Source organism: Plectropomus leopardus, chromosome 18 (assembly GCF_026936395.1).
Source record: "Plectropomus leopardus strain MGB_pleo_1.0 chromosome 18, ASM2693639v1, whole genome shotgun sequence".
Taxonomy (NCBI): domain Eukaryota; kingdom Metazoa; phylum Chordata; class Actinopteri; order Perciformes; family Serranidae; genus Plectropomus; species Plectropomus leopardus.
This window is the reverse complement of record NC_142193.1, coordinates 25,257,944-25,277,270: the sequence shown is the minus strand read 5'-3', so window position 1 is coordinate 25,277,270 and position 19,327 is coordinate 25,257,944. Positions and strand designations below refer to the sequence as shown.

Here is a 19,327-nt window from a genome sequence, read left to right as displayed (position 1 = left end):
AAAATGTGTTGTACGTGTGTGGGAAGCATTTAGGAATGAAAGTGAGAAGGTGATTATGTGTTGCTTGATACTGAGGGGCAGCACTGCAGGCATGGCACATGTGGAATATCGCACTCTCATACAAGCGAACAGATGTGCTGATGATGCCAGTGTTTGATTACCCAGCTCCAGGGCGCACATACACCTTCCTGAAATAATCAGTCTACATATGCTGCGGCACTCTTCATTAATGAGTTACTGTTACGAGGTCTGAGTTTTAATTCAGGTTCCAATTTTGTTTCAGCGCTTTTGTTCATGGTCAGGAAGGGCTTCTAGCTACCATTTTCCTCTTATTTTTCAGAAATGCTGGCTATTTCGCATACTAATTTTTCGGGACACTGATAACATTAAATGGTTTCTGTATTTCAGTATCCAATAAATAATATTTCAACAGGGCTTCTAACCCATAACACCACGTTAGTCGTTTGTTTCTACTCTCTGATATGACCCAATAGGAGCATTTCCAAAAGTAACGCCACTACCATTGTCATGCCTATATGACATTTGTTTACAATGTTATCTCAAATTGACATTGTTTAGGTTTTTCCATGCCTCATGTGAGTACTTCAGGTCTTCAAAAAAAAAAGAACTGGAACAAGAGTCAAAACCGGGGTACCTTGTAGATTAAGTGGACTAGGCACTTACACATGGTAAAATGGCCACTTAAGGTGTAACACTGTAACTGAAACGCTTGTACAGATGTGCTTGGCATAAACATTGGTTTTAATTAGAAAGGTCTCTCAAGAGACCGGTCCATTGTAAAGCACTCTTTAAAGACACAAGACACATTCTTAAGTTTGATACTCCTGAATGGATCGCAAAGCATATTGTTTGCTCTACAGACGTTTTCAATAGCAATACTTTTCAAGCCTCTTACTGTTCCAAGAGACCACTAGACTGTAGCATGTTAATATCCGTTTTCTTATTTGTAAAGCCAGAAGCCATAAAATCATACCGTCTTTTCAAACACACTGTAAGGTTTGATACCCATAAATACTCCAAAAGGCCACTGGTCCGCAATGTGTTCATTTCCTTCTCTGTCTTTGAGCCAGTTATTATAGCTTGACAAGCTCTCTCACTCACATTTAACAGCCAAGGAATAAAAATTATACTACCCATATTCCTAAAGGCTTAAAGATGCCGTTCTCAAAGTGGCACAACATAAATCAGCCAGGGGAGAGAAAAGACTTTGGGAGAGACAGAGAGTGAAACGGAAGGGACAGAGGAGAAAAAAATACCGTGGGAGTTTAAATACTCCAAACTGCCTCCACCCCAAAAGAATGAAAGTCAAAGGGTTTGCTTGTATCTCCTGAAACAGTATCCTGAACCCAACAATCTCTTCATCATCCGTTTTTATTTAATTTTCTATTGGAGTAATAGTCTCTGTCTGCATTATTTTCTGTCATTTACTACTACAGCTAGATGAGAAAATATGTTGTTGCAATTTGTGTGAACTGACCCTTTAAAGCCACCTCATTAATTAGTGCTTTATTAACAGGAGATGAACTGTAAAAGGTCAACCAGTTAAGCCTATTCATCGCGGTCCATGAACATTATGACAGTGACACATTCTCATTGTTTTGACTCTGTGCTCCAGCACATCGGATTTGGATGGAAACAACGACTTTGACAGTCAAGTACCAACTTCATCCATATTGTTCACATCCAGATGTGTGAACATATTGTTGTCAAGAGTCAACGATCATGCACACACTGGAAGTTATTCTCTGTTGGTGCTGCTCTCCTGCGTTCCCCTCCCTCCTTATTTTCTCCGTTTAGAGTGATTTATCTACTCTTTATTTTTTCTCTGTCTCCTCTCGCTCTCTCCCCTTCCTTCATTAATTACACTGATTCTATTCTCCTTCTATCTCTGAGACTGGATCATTATTTACTATCCCAATCCTTCTACCCTTCTCATCCTGTCTTTATTTATCACACAGCTATTCACTTGTATGCATGTTGCACTGTCTCCATCTGTGTCCCTTTTCCCTCTATCTCTTATGCAAACATTTCCATGCTTTTTACTCTACATTTTCACCTCAAGTTTCCTTTTTGGCACTTTCATTCTTTCATCCTCACTACCCATCCCATTAACTTGACCTTTTTACCCCTCACTCACTTCTGTATCCCACCCTGCATCTCTCTCTTATCTGTATCAGCTACTTTCATAGTGCAAGAAAGTGTATTTTATCACTTTTACACAGTTGAACTGTGGCAATACATACATGTACTGCATAACACTGTATACGGTGTAACTGTGTGTGTGCATATCTTTATATATTTATATGTGTACATTTTACTTTTTTTATATTTCATAATTTTACAGATACTTTTTTTATATATGAATATGATTTTGTTTATAATGTGTTTTAGATAAGCCACATTACGCATTTATTTTCTAAATTATAATTTATATATAGTTTTTATTGCTTTATCAGTATTTTGGTTCTTTTAGTAATTCATTTTAGCTTTGGACCTAGTTTTTCAGTAGAACTAGTAGATGGTACATTGCTTGATAATTAATATTTTAATTTATCCTCATACTATTCTTTCCATTTGCTCTTATCCAAACAGCTACCTGTTGTCACTGGGATGTTGCTGAAGACTGTGGCTCTCCTGCTGCTGCATTGATTGTAAGTCGCTTTGAATTAAGGCATTAGCTAAAAGCCTGTTTCTGTAAATTATGAGGCATGAAAAAGGAGGACAGGGCAGCATCTCATAAACTGAGAGGCAGGGCATCATTTGAATAAAACCCTCAAAATGCAAATCCATGAATGGATGGATGGATGGATGGATGGATGGATGGACGGCTGACTGACTGACTGACTGACAACACATAAATTATATGGTTGTATACGTTTGTGTTACAATAAATTTATAAATGTTCTTCACAATCTGCAGCTTTGTACTAGGCAAAAATTTGACTCAATATTTTATGTTTCATTCACGCAATGTAGTGTGTAATGTGTCCGCACTATATGACAGTTCATAGAGCCCAACTGTTTTCATGCAGAACATGAACAGGCTTTTAGTCATGCTCTCTTGTAACTGCATTTTCTAACAGTAGGCTGTTACAAAAATTGTCAGACTGATGGCCCTGGACTCATATCACTTTCCAAGCAACATAGCTACTTAAGGTTGCTTTTAAAAAAGAAATGTGGGTAGATTTGTAGGGAAGTTAAAATGTTGTTTAAAGGGAACACCACCTAAATTAAGAATTCACTTCAATCAATATTTGTGAACATGAGCTACTCTCTCTCAGAGCCAGAAACCAAACAGCTATATTTAAACTGATGCCAAATAAGTATAAAGAGGCAAAGGTCTGGAGCTGTTCCACAGACAACAAATGACAGCCTGATTTTGTGGCCCTTCAGAATGTTAATTAATTTTTTTTGGTTGTGAAAAAACAACCATATACCCAGAGCATTCACCTGTGTGCTCTCAGTGTTAACTTTAACATCTTTTCCAAATAGCTGTCTATAGAGCAGTTACAGACTTTATACCCTTTACATCACAAATTTAAGTTTTATCACTCAAGCCTTTAGATTTATAAGACAGATGTTCACATTTACTAATATTTCTAAACATCTTGGATCATAGGAATATGTGTCAATTTTGAAAAATGCTGTAGTTCCCCTTTAAGTACATGTTTTGTAAAATCACAGTCTACTTGTTCCCACAGTTATGCCTGAGTATGATCATTTTCCTCAAAATGTGATTATTTTAAGCCTCTGGTACCACAGTTTAAGATTACCAATCTGGCAATTCCTGTGTGAATGTCAATGATTATTGACCACCTGTATTAACACAAATGCATGCACCTGTGTGATTTGTTTTTAGATATGTTCATATTGTGTATAAGTTTCTATGTCAAAGACTGTATTTAGTTTTTAAGGATAAATGTGTTGCTCACGTGCATATTTGACTGAGGCCATGCACATGTGTGTGTTTGGTGTGTGTGTAATGGAGTCATTTAAGTAGCCTATATAAATGGTTGCGATGATGAAGTGTGTGGATCTTCAGAGGCAGTGCTACTCTGAATAATGCCTGAGGATGCATTTAGACATCCTCAGTGCCACAGCAATCTATCAATGTAATGGCCTGTTTAAATGTGTGTGAGTCTGCATGTGTGCAGTGGAGGTTTGTGTCTTTGTACGAGTATAAGTGATTGAGTGTGTGTGAAAGCATGTGGCTGCAGAATTCTTTCTGGTCCTAATGTGACAGATTTTGTATGAGCACGTTGTCTTTCCAAAATGATGAAGAGTCATCAATTCCGAGAGTCAAAGTCACACAGCAGTTATAAACTTTTAGGCTTAAATTTGACAAATTCCATCATTTATTTAGTTTACATATTGTTATTATATTTACAACTGTCCCAACTTTACTACTGTTAAATGTTTATTATGAAATCGTTTCTATGTCTAGACATTAACAGGTTTTTGGGCCATTTGTTACCTCCAATGTTTGAAAAACCAAAGCAAATTGTAGCATGTTTCACTAACTGTATAACTCTTTTACTAGCATAGCATCCCCCAAAGCAGGCATTAGCCAACAGATGCTGCTTACAAGAACTGGGGTGTCGCAAGTTGTGTTACTGGAAATTAGAGCTAACCAAAGACATTAAATATAATGATCAAACACTTGTAAGGGGCATGATCTCAAATTTAATTAGGAAAGATGAGTCTTAAGTATCTCCTCTCCTATTTGTTTCTCCTCATACAGACACCTACTTACAACTTAATGCAGTGTCTTTATAAAACTACAATAATATTATCATTTTGGGTCTAATTAAAGTAGGAAAACAGAGATTTCTGCAAAACTTCCCGTAGAATGTGTCTGGAACGTTATGATTAACAGCTACTCCTCTTTTTCCCGATAATCATGTATAATTAATGTATGGTTTTGCTAATCTTCAGCCGAAAACATGCTTGTTCTTTACTTACATGAAGTGAATTTGCAAGTCATATCCATTCATTATGCACCTACTTTATTAAGTCCTGTCCTGTGTTACTGTCTCTTAATGTATCAGCATTAACCAAGTTAATTCCCTGTCATGTCCACTGTATTTGGTGAATGACCGATTAATATTAAAATTTTGACAGACACTGACACAAAGAGTTGGGCACACGTGTGCTATTCACTCTATGCAGCAGGCTGTGACACATTGTTCCCTTTGTTATGGGTCGATTGTTCTCCAACCTGCCTGCTCTTCATCAGGGACAAAGAGAAGTGTGTTATGTATCAAATTAGCCACTGGCTTCTGGTGGTCCAATTACATACAAGAAAATACCAGTGCTTTTTTGAGTTTTAGCTAGAAATCATGTATATGGCCATTTTTGAATATGTGCTTTATGGGTGTTATGTTTTGGGTTGTCTGTCCCATTCCCTTGAATGCAATATTTGAACACTGAGGTTTTTTTGTTTGTTTGTTTTTTCAAATTTAGCACAAACATCCACTTGGATTAACAGATATGCTGATAAGATTTTTGTGGTCAAAGATCAAAGTTTATGGTAACTATGACCTCACATCTGTACCAATTTTTTGAATGTGACAGCTCGGGAAGGCCTCAGGGAAAAAAAATGTAAATTTGGCACAAACGTTCACTTGGACTCAAGAATATATTGATTAGATTTAACTGGTAAAATGCAAAAGTTCAAGGTCACTGTGACTTCATATCTGTCTCATTCTTTTAAACGTGATATCTTGAGAATGGCTTATTATGACAAAAATTCAAACAAATGTCTAATAGGATAAATTAGTAAAGTGATGACAACCAAGAGGTCAAAGGTTATCTTCATTGTGACATAATATTCTGTAAAAACACTTTACTGGCCACTTTTAAATGCTATAACTCAGGAACAGAAGGGGAGACATTTAGTAAGATACTACATTGGTGCCACAAATCTTGGGCACATACCCTGGAAACTATGGTGATAGTATAGATCTTCTGTGCTGCTGGATTGACATTTAAGAATTTGGAACTTCTATGGAGCATGATCCATATCTGAAGTATTATCTACTGTCATAGCTACATATGAGTCTAGACAGTAATGTATATAAACTTGACTGGATGGCGAAGGCATACATTCACGAGCCAGTACGTCTAGATTTAGATGTTTTTCTTACAGTTTCGACAGCCATTGGTTTCTACTCATTATTATTCACTATGCATACATTATTAACTATATATACACTATGAAAATCAACTAGCCAACTTGAAACTTGCTTAAACTGTGCAATCCATCAAAGTTATTATCAGGTTTGCTTAATTTTTTTGCCAAAGTTACATTATCCCTGCAGGGCAATGCTGTGCAGACTTTTGAAATCAATCTGCACTTAAACAGCAGAGCTAATTGCTTTTTGCAAGAAGAGACAAAAGATGTGACAAGAGATTCATTAGCCTCGGAGCTTACCGAAATCTTGCAAACTCGCAGCCACAATGGATCAGCTATTTTAGCCCATCCCTAACAGAAAGCCACAGTAAAAGTGCCTTTTTTGTTCGTACAGTATGCAGATGGACATTTTCACTATAAGTACTAACTGGAACTTTTACATCTCCCCATTTTAGCATCCTCATCTTCCTCCCGGGCACTCTCAACTTTGCCATTTTCCTACTCAAGGAGCCATCTCCTCTCTTCCTCACTGATCCAGCCCCCTGGTGCTCCTTCTTCTGTGCATATCCTCTTCCACTCTCCATTCCCTTCCACTTTCCCTCACTTTTCGTCCCGTCTTCTTGTTCACTCCCCACCCACTCCCCTCTCTCCACATGACCTAGTTTCCAGCAGCAGCCAACGCAGACATCTGGGCTTGGGCTCACGTGCCAAAGAAGGCATGACACCCCTCTACGGATAGAGCAATGCAGAGAAGGAGAGCACACAGAGAGGTGAATAAGGGGTTAAGACAGAGAGAGTGAGATAGAGAGATTATAAGAAACAGGACAGGAAGGCAGAGGAAAAGAAAATCTGATAGTGGTAAACAGAGATTAAGTGAGCGAAAGAGCAAGTGGTCGGATGCTTTGAGGTTGCAAAAAGTGCATTCCAGGGAATGGGAGAAAAGGAAGAGCAAAGCTGACACACATACATGCTGCCAGCCATGCAGACGCAGAAAGGCAGCTGGCGTATAATGGATATTAGCTATTAGCGTTAGCATGGCTTAGCAAGGTCACGGTGGCCAAGCAGGCTAAGTCTCTGTGTAATCTCTGTGTTAACCAGAGATCATGCCATGTATGCAGATCAACAGCATGCTGCAACCTTGCCAGTTACATGCACACGCACACCAACACGCACAGTTTTTCTCCCCTATAGTTGTTCTGTCTTTCAAATTCCTGTTTCTTCCTTCTGGAGAGATACCAAGCGGCCGGGACATGATCTGAACAAAGTAGAATTATTCAGAAGTGTTTGAGTATAAAAAAAAAAAAAAATTCCTATTTGTCAACCCCATTGTGCGGCCTTATCTGAAACGAGACAGCGCGAGACACTGCGAATCCAAACCTGTACTGGCAGACAGTTTATTATTTGGTTGGAGACAGATTAGGGGTAGTAAAATGGAATCCTGCGATTCTGGCATAATTCAACTGACAAAAAGACGGATTATCGCTCCTCTCGCCAAAACCCGATTTAATGTTAAACATTTTCTCCTTGATTCTCTCTCTGTCTTGCTTTCTCTCCCTCTTTTTGCCCTCCTTGTTCTCTCATCCCCTTCTTGTCCTCCATTTTTTTCACTTACCCTTTTTTCTACCTTCTCCCATTTTATCTCCCTCTCCACTCTTTAGCTCACCTTAGTGCTCCCATCACTCCCATCCCTCTTATGTTTTATCCCTTTATCCTCTCATATTTTCTTTTAATATCTCCCTCCCCTCCCCTCTCACCTTCCTTTTATTCCTGTTAATCTCCTGTCATTCCTCCATCACACCAGCCCTTCTCCCTCAGGTTCTCTCCCCCTTTTGATCATTGCTGACCTTCACAATAAAAGAGGCCAGTTGTGCTTGATTCCTACACTCTACTCACCCACTACTTTTAAACTGGGAAACATTATATATAGACAAGTCATTTTTGTATATATTACTTAGCCTGGCACCTGCTAATGTGTGCCCCCATTTTTTCTCTGATAAGAGATCCGGATGTTAAGGTTTTTACCAGGAGCCAAGTTACTGGCAGAGGTTGCTTCCTGCACTTGATCGCTTTCACACTGTGAGCCACATTCACACAAACATTCATAAACTGGTCGCTGAGGCTGTACTGTATAAAATGTCACATGCAACTGAGTTTTTAAACATTTATACACAATCACACACGAATGGCACAGCCATCGGGAGCAATTTGGGGTTCAGTAACTTACCCAAGAAGACCTCAACACGCAAACTGGAGAAGCCTGGGAGCATCCACCTTCTGATTAGAGGACAGAAAGATAAGAGGACAAACTGCTCTACATCCTGAGTCACAGCTTCCCCAAAACAAGCAGTGTTGCTGATTACAACCAGTAAAAACACTGAAGTAATTTACTGAATGTTGCAGAGGGACTTTTAACTTTGGTGGAAAATGCAGAAAAGCAAACAGCCCTATGTAGGGCCAGTGTTTGTCAGTGTCTGGTTTGTCCATTCTTGGCAATTGTAAAATTTGAAACAAGAACCCATTTCCTATGTCAATATAAATGGCTCATTCTAAAGTAACAAAACCACATTTATTTTTATTTCCAGGTTATTATACATAAAAAACAAACTTATAGCATTACATTTCATTTCTGCCAATATATAACTTGAAACCTACATACTGTACTTTTAAAAGCCCAATTTGGGACATTTGTGGCTAAGTTGTTAAGCGGGTCATCCACTGATTAAAAAATTGGTGATTTGATCCCCTTCTCCCTCAAGTCCGCATGTCAAAGTATCCTTGGGCACAGTACTGAACCCCAAATTGCTCCCGATGGCTGTGCCACTGGTGTGTAAATGTGCTTAAAACTTGTTTAAAACTGAGTAGCAGGTGGCTCCTTGTAGGCCGTAGCCTTGGCCACCACTATATGCATGTATGTGTGAATAGGTAAATGTGTCATGTAGTGTGAGAGTGCCTTGAGTGGTCTAGAAAAGTGCTATACAAGCGCAGGTCCATTTACCAATACTGAAGAAAGTTTTCAGCGGAACATCACATTCACTGAGGGCGTTTTCACCATTTCTTGTGTTAAGTGACATTAATATTTCTCCTTTTGACCTTGATGTATTTTTCTACCTCACTTATTTCCGCCAGCCTGCCTCACTTCACCCTTATCCTGTTTCCCTTCACGTCTCATCACTCTTTGCCGTTATTTCTGTCAGCTTCTCCCTTCTCTCATGCCCCTTCTCTCTCCCTTTCCCTTTCAGTACCTGATTTAAGTCCTCATACATCCTACTCTGAGGTCAGAGCAGCTGCAGAAAACGTACAATTTTGAGGTGAGGGGAGTGTATTGTGGTGTGGATGAACACTCATGGGGGAGTTTTAATGCATGTTTGTTCATATTTGTGTGTGTCTGAGTGAGTGAGTGAGGCAGAGCGTATAATAGGAAGAGATAAATACAGAGGCAGGCAGATTGCCATCTGGTCCTGTTGCAATCAGTTAGACTATGCAGACGGTTTCTCTCTAAGCCAATATAATCTGGTCATACAGTAGTAATGACTTGCTACTTACATCCAAAGAAGCCAAGCCTGGCAATAGCAGATATTGACAAAATAACAGCATTTTTCTTCATTTAAAACAAAGGTGGAACTTAACATATGAGAGTATGGATCACAGAAACATTATACATATGTCTTGCTGAGAATAACAAACCCTGTCTGCATGTTTCACCCTGACATTGTTTATGCATTATCAGCTGTAACTGGTCCTGAGGGCATCATATTTTCTTAGGCTGACTCAGCTAACTCAATTCAAAGCCCCTATGTGTATATTTTCTATTCCACTGTAGAGTAAGCATTAGAAAAGGTTGCAGTTTGTGTGTTACTTTCAGCCCTTAGTTTCTCAGTTGGATTTGTGTGGTGGTGGGGCTGTATTGCTTTCCTGCATGTAGGGACTTTAAGCATAATACAATCAGTTTTTCATGGACGGCTGTTCAAAGCTGGCAGGAGGAGGGAGACAGACTGGCATGTGATAAATCTATAACTCACACACCTGTATGGGGCCAGCAAATCTAACACAGCATAAAGATGAAGTTGGTAACTTATATGACATTTTGTCATATTTTATGAAACTGTAACTATATCCAAATAGTAATACATAAGAAAGATAATATGTGAAAAAAAGCATGTTCCTTTGCTTCCTCATAGTGCTTCTAAAGGCATTTGCAAGAATCCACCCTGCCCAACGGAAACAACAAATGAGAGCCAAGGCGTCTCAAGCACGGCTGTGAATCACATCAATCACTGCTCATGAACTGCAGTCAAACTGTCGAACTACGCAGCTCTGATCAAATCAAAGACAAGATTCTGTAACTGCATTGCCTATTTCTCACCTCCAACATTTCAGAACATTTTGAGTGTACTGTTTAGCTGTAAACTGAGAGAGATTGTGACGCAGCCACCATGTTGAATACAGTCAAGTTAAAACCCAGTGCCACCCACCGGACAGAGCAAACATGAAAAAACTCACCAACTGCGATTGCTTCAGTCGCAAAACATAATCTCTTGCTCTACTCTCCAGTAAAGTCGATAGTGTTTGCACCTCTAGCTGGTTTGCCGGGGAAAAAAAGAAAACCAAATGGATCCTTTGAAATAAAATTGTGCTGAGAATTCCACCATTTCCCTCATTTCTATGCTGTTATATTAATTACCACCAACAACAGGACATGCGAATGTTTGCAGTTCCAATCTGATGCAGATCTTCAATTATAGTTTGAATGGTACTGTGTGTGCAACCAAGTCTGCAGCTCTTCCACAGACAATTAAGACGCAAGCTATGTAAGAGGCTTAATAAATAAACCTCAACCTCAAACACCTCCTCTCCAGCCAAAAGAGCAACAGGAGGTTGAACCAAACAAAAAAAGAAAATAAAAGAAAATCAGAAGACTGACATTGAAAAACACACCAGAATGCAAAAAACACAAGAAAATACATTTCCATTGCCTGTGTTAATTTTCAGTGCTTTTTCAGTGCCTATATTTCCTTTTCTAATGCCAAAACATATTCTCACTGCACTGGCTCCATAAGAAGCAAAGAAATGATGAACACTGTTTGACCCAGGCACTGAGAGCTTTGTAAGCCAAGTGTAGCCAAGCTGCGATGACCTCTGATATCACAGACAATAATCTCAGCCTGGCTTAATTACCCCCAGACTGCACAGAAACAGAACAAAACGGAAATAAAAAAGAGAAAGAAATGATTGCAGCAATAAATGAAAAGAAATAAAGTGGGAACAGAGAATGAAAGAAAGCAGCGTTAAAGGTTAGGCAGGTCAAAAGCCTACACTGGCTCAAACCATGCGAATACCAGCACAGAAACACAGTGGTGCAACTGAAGTTCACAGTAATATCCAGTTAAGTTATGCAAGAAAATGAACAGTTTGATTGGCAGTTTGACTGACTCAGCATCATCTAAGCTAGTGATATTTCCCAGCAACACAAGGTGCCCTTGACAGAGTAATCATTTGCACCCTGGTTGTGTGGGTATGTGTTTGTGTGTGTGCATGTGTGTGCAGTTATCCCCTGCAACCATCTGTTCTCTGTAGGCCAATGATCATCTATCTCTGCATTAACTGTCAGTCACTCTGTTCCCTGTTGACATCTCTCCCCTCACTATCTGAGCTGCAGAGCTATAACACCGCAACGTGACAGAGGAAAAGATACATAACAAGGAATAAAGTTTGCTCTCCTCAGCCATCCAATAATGAGCATATACAGCACCTCTGTGTATGTGCAGTTGTGGACAGTTTGGTGTGGATCACATTTGCAGCCCTCATTAACACACTTAGAGGTACATCAAATGAAAACACAAGGAACATGGCTTTAAAAGCGCCAAAGACATTACCTGATGTTTAAACAGTCTTACTCACCAAAACACTTCCCTTTAGAAAACATCAGCAAAGCTGGATCTCCTCAATTTTTTTGAAAATCTGCATTGGTCGCATCCTTCTTCTTCTTCCATGCCCTTATTGGTGCTCTTCTGTTCATCTTGGAGCATTACTGCTACCTGTTGAAATAAGGGAAATAATGTGAAACCACTGGCTGGACTGTGTCACCCACATGTGTGCCTCCATGTGCAACCTTGTGAAAAGTGACAGACAACTGAATATTACTCATGATAAACATTACTCTATAGCACAACTAGGGGTCCAAAACTCCCCAGGTTACTTCAAACTTAAACCAACTTATTGTCATTCCCAGGCTGTCATTTGGGATGGGGACCAAAACCTGGTTCTATTGAGGACCTGGTTTCGCTTTTTTCTAACACCAAAAATCAACAACATTTGAGCTTATCAATACTGCAATCGAGTCCTGTCCTCTATGACGTAACATTACATCTCGAGTCGAGTCACATTATTTAAATCCAATCACTGGTCTGCTAGCATTGATTGTACATCAAATTAAACCAAAATTCAGGATCTTCGTCTGTCTTCGGTCTAAAAAAACAACAAAAACCAACAAGGAAACATCTTGATCATTTTAAATGAATGCAAAGGTGTGAGTCTGTCATAAAGCTCTGTTGCAGCAACTTTTCCACACAGTCTTGACAAACTGTTCTCCCATCTCTACTTTGCTATTCCTTGGAAACCTTCCAAGAAATCAAGGACTGCAGACTTATTTCTGCTGATTTATAGTTCATCCTTTTGGATTGTGGCCTTCCACTGCGGTTTCCTGACCTGTCAGTCATTCATAGTATGTACTTATCTTGGTCTTATCTGTGGCATGATTCCAACAAATCTCCCACTACATCTGCCACACGACCATCCGTTACACATTTTATGATAACAAGAACATGTGTCCTTTCGTCCCTTTACCCCGCACACTCAACTCCATTTAGCCTTATTCCACTTCACTCCCATCCCCCGTTTTCTTTTCTCCTGAAAAATTATATTTGGTTGTTGTAAAATATTCATGTCTCAGTCACTGGAACCATAAATCATACATCTGAAAAACTGGGGGAGCAAGAGCGGGAAGGAGAAGAGAAGATAAGAGAGGAAAAAGGAATCAAGTGGATACAAATGTAATGACAGGAGGAGTGTCAGAAGGAGAGGGGAGAGAAGAGGTCAGGAGTATCGTCATATATTGGGAGACAGAAGTGTAAAGGGCAGAGAAAAAGAAAGAGACTGGCAGATGGATGAATGGGAAAGGAAAGCAAGGTTATAGGGAGAAGGAGAGGGAGGAGGAGGGGTTGAGGAAAGGGAGAGAGGAATGGGTTTTAAAAGAAAAGTCACACAGAGGATTTGATGTGAACTCATATGACTGGGAATGAAAACAGAAAAGAAGTTAAAGTTATATTCCTTAAAGATTTCTGTCTTGGTTGATTTGCATACACTCATCTTTACTGGTGGTATCAGCAAGTCCAAAATAATATGAACTACAGGTCCTAGAAATTCTTTATCTTCCTTATCAGAAATACAACAGCAGAGAAATTCATGTATCTGTTTACAGTGCAACCAAACTCAAGTTGTCGCCGCTATTTTGTTGACGTTTTTTTTTCCCTCAGAGACATGAAACATCAAGAGTTAAAGGAGGAAACAGTGTGTCTCCCACAATAACATTATTCATCTAATTAAACATGAGAGGATGTCATGTGGCAAAACGGCTCATGTCACTCCTACTTGTAGCTGCTGCACGTGTGTGCTCTTACTCTGAAGATGAAAAGAGGACAAGAGAGGAGGAAGTGGAGGAGGCGAGAGAAAAATTCCTGAAAGATGTCAAAATACAACCACACTGACACACACACACACACACACACACACACACACACACACACACACACACACACACACACACACACACACACACACACACACACACACACACACAGCGCACAGACAGACGTGTGGGCTCGGATTGCTCAGACTGATGCTGTGTGTGAATATCCAGCGTGCCAAACATTAGCGAAAGGTGTGAGCCAGCATTTTTGGTTTCGAGAGAAAATTTGTTGCTGATGAAAAATTCAGCACAGGAGCAAAGTGTTGGCTAAGTGACAAGGAAACCAAGATCCAGTAAGAGGAAGTATCCCTCAAGTGTTACAAAAGACCTGCGTAAGCTCTTCTGAGACGGAGAGAGAGACAGAAGCGGGGAGGAGGCTGGAGAGAGAAGGCCAGGTGAAATAGGGTCAGTGCTCATCTTCCACTGAACCTTATGAGGGTTGATTATCTCCAGCCCTAACACACACACAGACACACACGGCTGTGCAGTGTGCGTCTGTGTGTGTATGTTACCCTCTCTCTCCTCTTCTGTGGTATTATCAATGCTGACATACTGTAGCTACAGGCTATGTGCTTATCCTGTCTTTTTTTCAGCTCTTAAGTTAAAGCAGATCACAGACACCGCTAACAAATACACGCATACATAACCACCATTAAACGTATCTGTCCCGAAAGCGAGGTTAAAGGCAAAACGTCATTGGATAGAAGATCATTTCACGTCGTAACAGCGTTTACTGTGAATATGTATAGCAACATGCCTGCTTTGGTTTAGCCTTTGGCTGTCTGGCGCATGAGTGTGTGTGTGTGCACATTGTCTGTTCTATAGAATAAACACTATGCCATACACTGTTTGCATTAGGGGCTATTCTGAGCTGTGTAAATATGCAAAGAGAAAATATCTTAAGGCTCTATCAGGCTCTGACAAGTTAAAGAGACGCTGCTTTTCTCAATTTGATATGAGTAACCTTAAGTGGGATATACTAAATGATGGAAAAGGGATTTATGTGATATCTGTGTCATCAATTATATAAACATGCTCTGACTGTCTGTCATTGCACATATGCAACCATTTTCTTGCAGCAAATTTAATGTAATACAATCAAAAGGGAGTGCGCCACTTCATTACCTCACAAAATACTGTGCCAAGAAACAACTGTGCAACTTTACTGGTTTGCCATTAACTATGTGCTGCTTTTGTTTTGGTATTTTCTGTCCATATTCTTAATAAAGGTAGACTTTCTGGTTATATTTGTCTCCACCCTGCTGCAGAATGGTGCCTTGTATACTCTTTTCATTTATATATTTATTATTTTGATAATATTTCATGCAGTAAAACGTCTATCTTGTCTTCTGCCCATTATAATGTTAAGGTGTTTAAGCTGTGTGAGCTCCCTATACAGCAATATGGATGCAAAATGTGGATGAATGCGTGTACATGAGCGCAGCTATTGTGAATTCACACTTGTTTTAATTTTAGTCTAAAATTCTAAATTCATAATTTATTGAGATACGCACTGCTAAAACAGCACTACATATTCAGCAAAGCAACGTAACATGCAGACTTTACAAAAATTATATAAAAATCCAAAAGTACGCATACTTTGAGTGCATTTTTTAAGGGCATATTGATATGAAAAACATTCATAGTATTAAAAATCTCCTTAAATGAATTTACCCCTTTGTTTGACATGCTATGCCTCAGTAACTGGACATGCAGTGACCGGTAGTGAGAGTTTGTATTTAACATTTTGATTTAACATTGGTGCATTTTAATTGTTTTTTCTTTTTATGTTTTATCTTGTATCTTTTTATCTGTCATGTTTTTATCTTGTATGTTGTCAATGGTGTCTGAAAACTGTGTCAAATGGATGCCTTTCACTTTGTACTGCAAAATAAATTTACCTAACCTGAACCTGAACCCATTCAATTGACACAAATTCAAACACATACACAGGTAAAAAAATGTAGCAGACTAATTTCAGTATAAATACAAAAAAAAGACAACTACAATTTTAAAGGACTACCGCTGCCCAGATATAGCATCCTAAACAAACAAATAAATAGAAATCTGCCTTTAAAATATGTATAGATTGTATCCCTATACCTTTTTACAGCAGAAATGCTGCACTTTGGTGCACTGAGTACCCTGGACAGCTCCCATATCACCGCAGTCCCCAGATCAGCACCATGGACAGCGGTCGTGACACAGTTTGCTGCAGAATGTCATAAAAGAGACACTTGAGCTGAGCAGGGAGGAAGGGGGATTTGCTTTATGTACTGCAACCCTGTACTCCATGTCAACACTACCTATGTAATCCAAACAACAATTCTTTATCAAAGAATGTGTGCTGCTTCTAAGTAAGTCGCCAGAAATCGTTCCTCTTTTCACCGGGGCCTTTGTTTGTGTCCAATATTCTAGGCTGCAAGGGTATGGAAACACTAACAGACCATCATGGTCTTAAATAATCTTCAAAGTAATGTCATTTGAGGTAGTATCCTTGGTCTCTGTGCTGCTTACACTGCTCGAAACTTTTACTTCTCAGCTGTAATGACAAAAGGAGAAGAAGTTGGCAGGACTGTCCCAGCTGAGAGAGCCAATCCTCTTCTAATTACCCTGTTCCCTTCCTTCAACGAATTGCTCTCACACAGAGGAGCAGAGGGGCCCTTTTTTTCTGCCTGTATACGTCTGCGAGTCTTCACCAGAGAGCTCACTTATGGTAAGAGAGGAACGGAAGGAAGGATGTGTTAAAGTGGAACAGAATCCAGCTGAGAAAGCTGAGACTTCATGAAAGGTAGTCCCATGTGATTCGGCTCGTTCAGTCAGTCGAAAAATCTCTCAGCAGACCCTAAAAATCATACTTTTTATAACTAAAATGAGACAAGCTGCACCAAACCAAGGCTTTCATCCCATCTTCCATTTTTGACATAGGCTATTTTGGGCGGTTTGGAGGTGATTTCTACTTTTTATAGCCCCCCAATAGCAATATTAAAAATACACTGGACGAGCATTTGCAAGTATTTTCAAAATACTGCCACAAAAATTAGAATTACCACCTTGCGGTTGCACTTGCCGTCTACATCTATGTCTGTCCAGACTCACATGTAGTCATGACAGTTTAGAATGTATTAAACACGGACATTGCTGCAAAGAAGCTATATATTACAACGTGAAAGCTCCACATCTTCAATCAGCACCACAGAAGATCTATACAATCAGCAGTTTTAAGATGGACACTCAAGATTAGCGTCCCCAATTCCCTATCAGACCAAATGTCTCACATTTGTTATGGCATTAAAAACATTGTCACAGTAAGGTTGATCTTTGACGTTTTGCAAATAAAACATCATAATTTCATCATTTTATGCTATTAGACATTTGTGTGATATTTTGTCACGATAAACATAAAAATCCTTTAGGTATGATGAAGAATATGTATATCTAATTGCATTGACTTTGACCACCAAATTCTTATCAAATTCCCTCAAACCATAGAGAACATAAATGCAAACAACCCCACAGTACATATCCAAAATGATCCACGAAAATACAAAATACTTGAAAGATTGCGTTCACAAGAATGGGAAGAACAGACAGGGGGGCAACTTTTAAAGATAATGGCTCTGGACGAGGCTATCTCTGGTGCGGAGGCATAGAAAGTGTGTTAAATTCAGTAATTCACATTCCCAACACCTGGTAATTGTTTTACATGTAGGAGACGTTCAGTACATGCTGGTCTGAATTTAAAAAAGGACAAAACAGCACATTAGAGAGCACATAACCCTCTTTAATTTAGCCTAAAGAGAGAGCAATGGCTCATTCAAAGGAAAGACAAAATGTTTTTTAATGATTTAGCACAGTAGCTCCTGGCAGACCTCGGTGAATTTTGTGGTCTAATATCTCTCTGCTGATCCAATCTATACGAGCAGCTGAAGTATGGACATTTGACCTCAGCGCCATCACAGCTTTCCAGATCTAAATGAATTATAGATGTTGAAATTTCACATTGATTTAGTAACTGGCAGATGGGACGGTGGTCGTGGGTCATAAAGCTGTAATGAGGGAGATGTTTTAGACCTTTCCCTCACACTTGTTTCTGCACATAAGCTTAACGTAGGAGTGTTAAATAGTCTGAAATATGGCAGTGCAGATTCATCATTCGACTATGTTGAAACCTCAATTGCATAACAGAGTGTGAAAATGAAAAGATAAAGGAAGCAGAAAGCAAGAACTGTGAAAAAGAGTGATGAAGCAAGTTAGGGGAAACAGTTCCTTGCAAAGAGACATTATATATATTTAAATTTTTCAATATTTCAGTACTCCTCCCTGTCACAGTAGTCTCTCATACATGCCACTGTCCTCGCTTTCTACCTTTTATCTTCCTTTTTCAATATCACTAACATATCCGTAGGGTTCGGTTTCAGCCAGTGAAGCTCACTGCCCCTTAGTATTAGTAGGCAGGTGGGGAAGGCAGGGGAGAACACTCTGGTCCGAGAGCTGAAGTAGCAATGTTCGCCACAAAAATGAAACCTTCAGTCCAGGACAATGATTTTTTTTTCCTTTCTTTTCTTCGTCTGTCTTTCTTTGCCTGTGCCTTTTCTCTTTCAGCATGTCTATTTCCATTATAAGAATTCACCCAACAGAAGGACATTGTACCCTGCTCTCAACTTCAGCGGTATGACTCCTGCTTTTTAATGCCAGAACAGGTTTCCACAACTCGCATTTAATTTAAAGGTTTAAAAAGGATAATAATACAAGTGATTTTATTAGTTTGCGCCAACTGTCCTTTAGGCTGTACGTTCCTCCTAATGGACAATTGGAAATACAGTAAAAGATGAAAAAAAGTAATAGTAGCTGCAGATTAAAGGATTCATTTCCCTTCCCTCAGAAGAAGCAATTTACTCTTATTCGTTCCTGTACAGTATGAAAAACAACTTCCACAGGGCAGTAAGATTGGTACCGTTTCATTTCATTTCCATTGTGCTACAGTTAAGTGGTTTCAACTCAGTGCTGCTTTATATGAAACTGAAGTTTTTCTGAATCACCTGTCCGTCACAGAAAGACATGAATGCCTTACTGAGGAAAATTCCTCAAAAGCATCTCGTCTAACAAACAATACGGTCGCGGCGATATATTGGTATGTGAGTAAGAGATCCTGTAGGCGTCAGGTTCACACAGGGTCAACACACACCTCTTGAATGTCAGCAACACATCATGCACATCAAGCAGAGGAAAAGTCACATTGTAAGCCATTATCAACATTTGTTTCATGTTCTCAGTACTATGTTTTACACAACGTTTTACAACATAAAACATAACAAAAAAATATATAAATAAAAATAGGGGATGGCTTTGATGTATCTGAGGGTAGGATGATAGATGATGATAATTGGACGCTTAAAAAACCCAGATACGCCACCCATTTTGCATGTT

At 39.3% G+C, this 19,327-nt stretch overlaps 1 long non-coding RNA gene across 2 annotated transcripts in view; it reads right to left on the bottom strand.

The window, feature by feature from the left end:
• The window catches only part of LOC148186516 (uncharacterized), a 96,825-nt gene that overhangs the window by 55,199 nt on the left and 22,299 nt on the right, over nt 1–19,327 (bottom strand). For both annotated transcript variants that reach the window (XR_015779688.1, XR_015779689.1), the window contains one exon: nt 12,052–12,188. This is a non-coding gene — a long non-coding RNA (uncharacterized LOC148186516). The remainder of the gene's footprint in view (nt 1–12,051; nt 12,189–19,327) is intronic.